Raw genomic sequence first — 6898 nt, 5'->3', positions numbered from 1 at the left:
ACCACCCTGCCCACACCCACCACCACCATGCCCACACCCACCACCACCCGGCCCACACCCACCACCACCATGCCCACACCCACCACCACCCTGCCCACACCCACCCACTAACCTGTCCACACCTACAGCATGCAATAATTCACAAAATTAATAGCCAATTTTAACGTATGGTGCAGCTCTTGCTCACCGGTCTCCCTCAAGGAACCAGACTTGCAGGTGAGAAAAGTAAGAGCCTCAAAGCCTTCCTCTATTTTCAATACTAAACCACTGTTTACCTATTCACCGTTGGCGAGGCAAATACGTCCATCCGTGAGCATTATTAACAGGTTGATATTATTTGAGGAAGGGAAGAGGAAGCCGAGCTCGGAGTTGATAAGTGGGACGGAGCGAGGACGGCGATAAGGGTAAAAATAGCTCGCGCTGAACCACTGTGCTTTGCCTGTCGCCTCTGTAATATATGAGGAATGGGGCTTTTTCTTATAAAGGGAGGGGGGGAGGGACTAAGAAAGGGGGAAGGGGAATGGCAAGGAGTGTTTAAAGGAGAGGTGAATGAGAAGGATTATGAGATAGATGTAATGAATTGAAAAAGGAAGGGAGAAATGAATGGAGAGAAGTTAGATGAGAAATAAAAAAGGAAGAATGTATTAAGGGAGATGGGAGGGGAAGTTTGGGATGATGGCAGGAAGAAAGGGCAGGTATGGCAGAAGACGGCAGGTATGGCCTCCAACGGCCATACCACGTTTAGAACACCGCTTCTCGTCCGATCAGCGAAGTTAAGCAACGTTGGGTTTGGTTAGTACTTGGATGGGTGACCGCCTGGGAACACCAAATGCTGTTGGCAATAATGTTTGGAGGCCTGGTCGACGACCAGGCCACGGGGACACTAAAAGCCCCGAAATCATCTCAAGATAAGGAGGATAGTATGAAGGATATTCCCCCTCTGCCCTCTCTCATGTATTATGTTAGGTTTAATCCGTAATTGAGCATACACAAAATTTCCCTTCGCAAGACGCCTCTCACTGATGATATAAGTAATGAAGACAAGCACAAGAAAAGCAATTGGTCTGGTAATGATGACACCTGAGCCTCTCAACAGCAGTTGAATTATGTACCAGAGAAGTGTGTTAGTATTTAGCAGCACTTGAAGTCCTCAGGGGCGGGTGACATCACCATTGTGGCGTCCACCCACTTCTTGGTGAGGTGGGGGTGGAGGGGGGTCGAATTGGTCTCAACAACACCCACCTCTATCAAACTTCATGCGTTGCCTCGCTTGTTCTGTCACCTCTCGGCAACTTAACCATCTTTTGCTTCCCGTGTCCATCATCACCACCATCCCCCCTTCTATCCCCCCTTCCATCCCCCCTTCCAGTAATTAAAGGTCACCCATCCCTCTTCCCCTCACGATTCCAGGGTCACTCCATCATGTTTAACCTGATGTAACACATATGACCATTGTACTGAATTTGATAGGGGGATTGTGTAATTAATATTTTTTCTCTCTGGTTACGTCTCTCTCTCTCTCTCTCTCTCTCTCTCTCTCTCTCTCTCTCTCTCTCTCTCTCTCTCTCTCTCTCTCTCTCTCTCTCTCTCTCTCTCTCTCTCATGGACTAGAAAACCAGTCAAGTTACCCTAATTATATATATATATATATATATATATATATATATATATATATATATATATATATATATATATATATATATATATATATATATATATATATTTATTATATAATTATATATATTTATTATATAGTTATATATAATTATATAATATAGATATATATATAATATATATATATATATAATTATATATATATATTTATTATATAATTATATATATATATATTTATTATATAATTATATATATATAATTATATATATATATTTATTATATAATTATATATATATATTTATTATATAATTATATATATATATACATATATATATTATATAATTATATATTTATAATTATATAATATATATATATTATATAATTATATATTTATAATTATATAATATATATATAATATATAATTATATATATACATAGTTTTATATATATATATATAGTCCGGGTAACTTGTGGCAAGACTGAGCATGTAACCTCTCCCCTCCTCTCTGGCACCAACACGCCCATATATCATAGTAAATGGTGTCATATAATGTGACAAGCAATCTGTGGGGAGGTCCAGCGCCGCCCCCTGCCTCACTCTGCGGCTGGGACGAGCTACGAGCTCTGTTGTCAGGCTCACTTCTATAACAGAAAAAAGATGATATAAACTTTTGTTTTGGGCCAAGTGAAGTTGGTCTGAAGTTTAAAAAAAGAAGAAAATAAGGCTCACTAAAGAGTCTAAGTTTATCACAGGAAATGTGATTCATTGAAACTATAGGGTTTAGCTTCGGCTAAGAATGTCTGACTGAAAGTTTGGCAGATGAAGTCTGTTGTAAAGTAGCTGGTATGTGGCTAAGGCTTAATCTATGTATGAAGCCAGACTTGCCCCACGCAGCAGCTGGAATTGGTCAAAATTTTTGCAAAATCTTACTTGGCTTAAGCTGGCGGGAATATGAATTTAACAGTTGCAGTTATTCCCCTTAAACAGGCTGCAGAAGTCTGGTTACAGTAACTTGGACTAGTGTCAGCGTAGCAGCCTGGCGGTAGTATCATTATAGCTTCCTGAGGTAGTATCATTATAGCATCCTGAGGTAGTATCATTATAGCATCCTGAGGTAGTATCATTATAGCATCCTGAGGCAGTATCATCATAGCTTCCTGAGGTAGTATCATCATAGCATCCTGAGGTAGTATCATTATAGCATCCTGAGGTAGTATCATCATAGCATCCTGAGGTAGTATCATTATAGCATCCTGAGGTAGTATCATTATAGCATCCTGAGGTAGTATCATTATAGCATCCGGAGGTAGTATCATCATAGCATCCTGAGGTAGTATCATTATAGCATCCTGAGGTAGTATCATTATAGCATCCTGAGGTAGTATCATCATAGCATCCTGAGGTAGTATCATTATAGCATCCTGAGGTAGTATCATTATAGCATCCTGAGGTAGTATCATTATAGCATCCGGAGGTAGTATCATCATAGCATCCTGAGGCAGTATCATCATAGCATCCTGAGGTAGTATCATCATACCATCATGAGGTAGTATCATCATAGCATCCATGGAGAATCCACACCTGCAGTGTTCTCACACGAGGTTGTCACAGAGCAACTAATCCTGTTTCACCGGATCTGAGAGATAATAAACTTTGATTAATGTGGACGACATTGGGATGTGCGCAGCGTTGGTTGTTGATGAGGAAGCAAGCAGAGTGGGCAGGGACGCCTCCCGTGCTCCTTAATGACTACAATTTGTCTGCAGAGTTTTACAAACTACGAGAGTTCCGTTTTTAAGCAAGTGGTTTATTCTTGCTTTGCTTAATAGTGGCTCCAGTCGCTTGCCAAAGCTCGGAAGTTGAAAATTTCGCTTCTATGTAACATACCTGAGTCCATTCTCTCTCTCTCTCTCTATCTCTCCCTCTCTCTCTCTCTCTCTCTATCTCTCCCTCTCTCTCTCTCTCTATCTCTCTCTCTCTCTCTCTCTCTCCCTCTCTCTCTCTCTCTCTCTCTCTCTCTCTCTCCCTCTCTCTCTCTCCCTCTCTCTCTCTCTCTCTCTCTCTCTCTCTCTCTCTCTCTCTCTCTCTCTCTCTCTCTCTCTCTCTCTCTCTCTCTCTCTCCCTCTCTCTCCCTCTCTCTCTCTCCCTCTCTCTCCAGCCTCCTGGTTGCTCTCTCTCTCTCTCTCTTTTTTCCAAACGATTTATTTTATCACAATAATTGGTCGAGCAAATCAATACATTTGTTTAGTTAAGGAACTAAAACCAAACGAAGTGCATAGGAACCAAAAAACGTACCATTGTAGCAAAGTCAAAAGTGCATATGTGACTTATCAATGCAGATATTTAATTTAAATAGCCGTAATAAATTTTATACAATTATCAATAATAACTTCGATTTTGTCTTTATAAATAAAATAAATTTTATTTAGAATGTTAAAAGTTTTCATAAATGGAAATATTATTATATAGCAAATGAAACCAAATTACATTTTCTTGTATATCTTAACAAATGGCAGCAAACTATTAATAATTTAGGAGAATTTAGTCATTAAAAACCGCGTCCACAGGTACCGTTTGTTCCGTTATGCTTACCTAACCAGACAAGCAGCCAATTAAGGCTCAAGCTATCCGTTCAACATTTGCCATCCAATTAGGGCCACCCAAACCATCTATAACACTGCTCATGTAATTGGAAGTTTGGCGAAGGTGGTCCAGTGTTGCCTTTGGTCGTCCTGTTTGTGGTCTTTTTCCTTCTCGGTCTTCTTAATTGTTTTATTCTTGGACTTCTTAATGGTCTTTCTTTTTTTTATTAGAAAAAAAGACCAAGACTCTGTCTTGGTCTTCCGATCTTGGTATTTCTCTCTCTTCGTCTTAATCTGCCTCTTTGACCTCCCGTTTGGTCTTCTCTCACATTCCCATATTCCTCTCTCATCATTCTTACATTATTCTCTCATCCTGACACCCTTCCATTTATTATTATTTATGCGTTTATCTCCCACCTGTTGCCCCAATCCTGTTACCCATCACCACAATTATTGCTGTTCAAAAATGAAAATAAAAAACTCATTTCCCCATCCCTCCCAGCCCCCATCATCCCCCCCCCCCTCCTGCCTCCCACCCCATTCCCACATGTACATTAGTGTAATCACCGTGTCACGGACCAATAGGGGCTGGCCTCGTTACGTCACCGCTGAATAATGTCTTGTCATTCCCACCATCTAACAAATAGGCATCGCTCAGAACTCGTATTAGAATTAGACACAATCGACTTGAGAATGGTCCAGGACGGACCGAAACGTCGTCGTCCCTTCAACTTTTAGTGTGTGGTCTGGTCAACATACTTCAGCCACGTTATTGTGACTCATCGCCTGCAATTAGAAACTTTATTCGTAACTAGTAATGGGGATCATTACACTAATGTCTGCACTAGACAGGTGTTTGGACTAGACAGGTGTTTGGACTAGACAGGTGTCCAAGCCACGTCTCTGTGACTGAATTTCCTTCATAGTTACAAATATCCAAAGCAGGAGGGTCTCTCTGCTTACTCAGCTGCCGTTGTTTAATTCTACCTTGTATGTGTCACTCATTCTCAAGTTGAACTTTCCAACTGTTAAGTTGATATATCTGAGAAAGTTGGAGTGGCCAGAGATGAGTGCCCCCCCCCCCCCAAAAAAAAAAAAATGAGTTGATAGAGTTTGGTGTAAGAGTGATTCCTTTCAGGGGGAAGAAAACGAAAACCCTTCGTTTGTCAATTAGTTTTTTTCAAGTGCAGATGTAGAGAGTAGGCAAGGTAGGAGATTGTAGTGAGTGCGAGAATGAGCTCCCAAGATACGTCTTGAACACTGGCTCCATGCACTATTAACTTCAGCATTTTGTACGTCTCATAGTTAATATCTACGCAACAATGATCAATATTGGCTTGAGCGCTTTCGACACTATCAGGTCCTTGTCAGAAACAGTGCTGTCTCTCTCTCTCTCTCTCTCTCTCGTAAATAAATGATATATATATATATATATATATATATATATATATATATATATATATATATATATATATATATATATATATAATATAATATAATTGTAATTTTTGCAATAAAAATAGGTAGATAATCAGTGTTTACAGCAAGTTGGGCAGCCGGTGCTGAGGCCGGTAATGCAAATCTCACCATTCCACTTTTAACTTGGAGCAGCATTACCTGGGAATGATACCCTGTCAAGTTAATCAAGGAAATGGAACAGGTGTGCCAGCAGCGCCTCCAGGTGTCTCTGACCTCTCCTCACCTCTCTCATCACTCTCACATTATTCGCTCATTCTCAGACCCTTCCGTTTATCATTATTCATTTATCTCTCACCTGTTGCTCAAATCCTGTTACCCCTTCCACTGCTGTTACCAGTTATTCTCACTTTGTGGTGTGTTGTAAATATATTGTGTTGTAAATTATTCTCACCTGTTGTACTGTTGTTAGTGTTCTATATATGTTCTATATTATGCACATCTTTAGTCTTTCTAAAAAAAACATTTGAAACTTAGAAATGTTCGGTAAATTATTTACATCTTCACTGCCACTCCTGCAACTTATCCGGCCTTCTGTCGCACACTGCTGAACGCTATAATAGGTCTGGAAAATTCAGTTACAGAGGAGCAACAAACTGAAAGAGAGCAGACAGACAGCCTTAACCTCTGATTCTGTTCGCGACCAGAAGCCTCTGTATGTTGGTGTGTGTGTGTGTGTGTGTGTGTGTGTGTGTGTGTGTGTGTGTGTGTGTGTGTGTGTGTGTGTGTGTGTGTGTGTACTCACCTAATTGTACTCACCTAATTGTGCTTGCGGGGGTTGAGCTTTGGCTCTTTGGTCCCGCCTCTCAACTGTCAATCAACTGGTGTACAGATTCCTGAGCCTACTGGGCTCTATCATATCTACATTTGAAACTGTGTATGGAGTCTGCCTCCACCACATCACTGCCTAATGCATTCCATCCGTTAACTACTCTGACACTGAAAAAGTTCCTTCTAACGTCCCTGTGGCTCATGTGGGTACTCAGTTTCCACCTGTGTCCCCTTGTTCGCGTACCACCAGTGTTGAATAGTTCATCCTTGTTTACCCGGTCGATTCCCCTGAGGATTTTGTAGGAAGTGATCATGTCTCCCCTCACTTTTCTGTCTTCCAGTGTCGTAAGATGCATTTCCCTCAGTCTTTCCTCGTAACTCATGCCTCTTAGTTCTGGGACCAGTCTAGTGGCATACCTCTGAACTTTTTCCAGCTTCGTCTTGTGCTTGACAA

The 6898-nt window shown here is 40.7% G+C and overlaps 1 non-coding gene across 1 annotated transcript; it reads left to right on the top strand.

The window, feature by feature from the left end:
• The first annotated feature begins 722 nt into the window (after positions 1–722).
• LOC138358494 (5S ribosomal RNA) lies at positions 723–841 on the top strand. Its single transcript, XR_011225422.1, has one exon. It is a non-coding gene; the product is annotated as a 5S ribosomal RNA (ribosomal RNA).
• The last annotated feature ends 6057 nt before the right edge of the window (positions 842–6898 follow it).

Source organism: Procambarus clarkii, chromosome 83, assembly GCF_040958095.1.
Source record: "Procambarus clarkii isolate CNS0578487 chromosome 83, FALCON_Pclarkii_2.0, whole genome shotgun sequence".
Taxonomy (NCBI): domain Eukaryota; kingdom Metazoa; phylum Arthropoda; class Malacostraca; order Decapoda; family Cambaridae; genus Procambarus; species Procambarus clarkii.
Note: the sequence above shows the minus strand (reverse complement) of the source record. Positions and strands in the feature narration are given on the sequence as shown.